General features: G+C 41.0%; 1 pseudogene; it reads right to left on the bottom strand.

Annotated features, from left to right (window-relative positions):
- The window catches only part of LOC137971001 (ATP-dependent DNA helicase Q1-like), a 16,444-nt pseudogene extending 14,099 nt beyond the window's left edge, over positions 1 to 2,345 (bottom strand).
- Positions 2,346 to 2,636: the final 291 nt, after the last annotated feature.

Here is a 2,636-nt window from a genome sequence, read left to right as displayed (position 1 = left end):
TCAAAATGTTACATGCCACATTTTTTTCCCATGTAATTACTATGATTTGGCCAAAAATATCAGCAACAAAATAGTTCTTTGACAGAGGCAAATCAATCAACATGGAAAAATTTTAAATACTCTGCAGCTATATCGCAACTTCGATCAACAAACTGAAATTGGTGTTCTCAAGATGTTGTTGCAAGTTCGACAGATTAGGATTTAGCTTATTTAACAGTTTCTTCAGACCTCATAATACAAGTTTGGTCGATTAAAAGAAGCCCTGAACAATACACAATCCTCTTGGAGACCAAGTATCTTCTTCACATCATCAATGACTTTTGTTGTTGCCGTAGCTGTGAGACCCAGGATTGGAACGCCTGGAAACTGCCGTTTCAGAATTCCCAGGAATTTGTAATCAGGCCGGAAATCATGCCCCCACTGACTTGTGCAATGGACTTCATCGATGACAATTCGAACCAATCGCCCACCTGTCAAAGACAGACACAGATAAAATTAAAGATTTTTATCATCACTTTTAGACTACCACCACAACAATAAATCGGCTTTTCATTTTCTTTAAAGTATGAAAGTTTGTTTAGGTAACACCAGAAACCCATAAGGGTTGAAACGTGTAACGGCCCCTTGTGTTCTTGGAAACAAGCTTCTGAATATTCAATTTGCTAAGTACCATATTGGAACAACAAGAGCGAGGGGTTTCCAAATATGGTACTTAGCACTGAAACATTCAACCAATCAGTTCGCACTGAATATTCGGAAGCTGTGAATGTGCGTTGCACGTTTCAACCCTTATGGGTTCTGGTAACACACAACAAGCAAAATTTTGAGCTTGAATTTTGATCCAAAATGTTTTTACTTTGAGTACATATTTTGCATTTTAAACCATCACTCGCCATTACTCAAAACTGACCTGCAGTCTATGGGGAGTTGGATTGAGGGAAGAGTGATGACAAAGACTCAGTCACTTGATCACGAATTGGTCTTATATGGGAAATGTTTGGCTTAGTTGTTCACCAATGGAGCAGAGATTTCTAGTCTTGCTCAACCTGTGTTCTACACCTGCCCAGGCCCCACCTTCTCACTCGACCCTACTTCTAGAAGATAGACCACATGCTTAGTAGCTACAAAGAGGACAGTGTAATACCTTAGAGTGATTGCAGAATACCCGGCCCACTTTGAATGGCACAAATCTCTTGCTCCTGCGGTCCCGCCGGGACCAAAGAAAATTATGCAATTAGTTTAGGTGAACGCCTGCTACCGCAGTGCTGTAGTCGATGAAAAATGAAGTCTGAGTTAGTTTAAAGACTGCTACCGCAGTACCGCAGTGCCGTAGTCGACGAATAATTTAAGTCTGAGTGAGTCAAGGGCAAGACGATCTCTTGAAAAGTGTAGTTGACTGAAACTGCAAAATGATGCTAAAATCTTACGAGTGCTTAGACCTAATCACTGAAATGAGCGCTTAGGCTTAATCAGTTAAACAAGTGCTTTCTTCTTCACACAGCCTTGCAAAACGACTGATTATCATTTCAACGACTGACCACTATGGGGTTGTAGGACTGCGGGCGCAGCATATTACAACATGAATGTGGAACTGCAGGAGCAGTTTTTCAAGTTAGATATTTGTGGGCTGGGTATTCTGCAATCTAGCCAATACCTTCAAAAGGTTTTCTCTAACTAGCCATGAACCGTTTGCTTTTGGCAATTTTCTCAGGCGTGACATATAGAAGTTTGAGGTTCGACTTTTTGTCAACCATAGCGCTCTGCACAGTATTCACTTCTTCCTTGGAACAATTCGAGTTTAGTAGAGAACTTTCGATGTTCAGTTCCTTCAGAGCCATGAGCTGATCCTCCATAAGTGAGATAGCGGTGAAATAACAAGCGTTATTCCTTTTGAAATCACGGCAGGTAGCTGAAAGCACAAGCTTTTTCCACCACCAGTTGGCATAATCAAAATACAATCGTTTCCCGCCATTGTCGCGTTTATGCATTCAAACTGCAAGGGACGAAACTTTTTTAGTTTGAAGATGTTGTCCCTTGCCTTTTCAATCTCTTCCGTCCATGGGAACGTCTTTTGCCGACCAGTCCTGGTCGTTTTCGTCTTTCTTTGATGAAGAAGGCGACGATTCAGCAACCCACTGCATATTTGAGCTTGAATCAGCTGTTTACGCGATTGAAGAAATATCTGTCTTTTCAGCAGCGTTTCAAGATTTGTCTCGATATCTTTGAGCTCTTGGTCAATTTCGTCCAGTTCCTTTGCTAGCTCCATGGCCAAGGGATCTTATCTTCTTGTAAATTACAAAGATACCACACTACTGTAGCTGCTGATAAACACTATCGTCCACCATGTCTAATTTTGGAGTGACCCGCTGGAACAACGACGGCTCCACAGCTTCTTTTCTCATTCCCAGGGTCCTCTCTTACTGTGACATTCTTCTTAGGTGTCTGAGAGGTTAACTGAATATGCGGGAAAAGCAGATCTTAACGAGTGTTATTGAAATCCAAAAAGAAAATTGGGGGTAACCACGCATTCTTCGAAGATAATAATCAACAATTTGTAAAAAGCTTTAAAGTACAAAGCAATGTATGTCGTTCTTTTCCAATTGAAGCTTTATTATCTCTGAAAATGCGTGGTTACC

This window comes from Montipora foliosa, chromosome 9, assembly GCF_036669935.1.
Source record: "Montipora foliosa isolate CH-2021 chromosome 9, ASM3666993v2, whole genome shotgun sequence".
NCBI classification, from domain to species: Eukaryota; Metazoa; Cnidaria; class Anthozoa; order Scleractinia; family Acroporidae; genus Montipora; species Montipora foliosa.
This window is presented reverse-complemented; position numbering and strand designations above follow the sequence as displayed.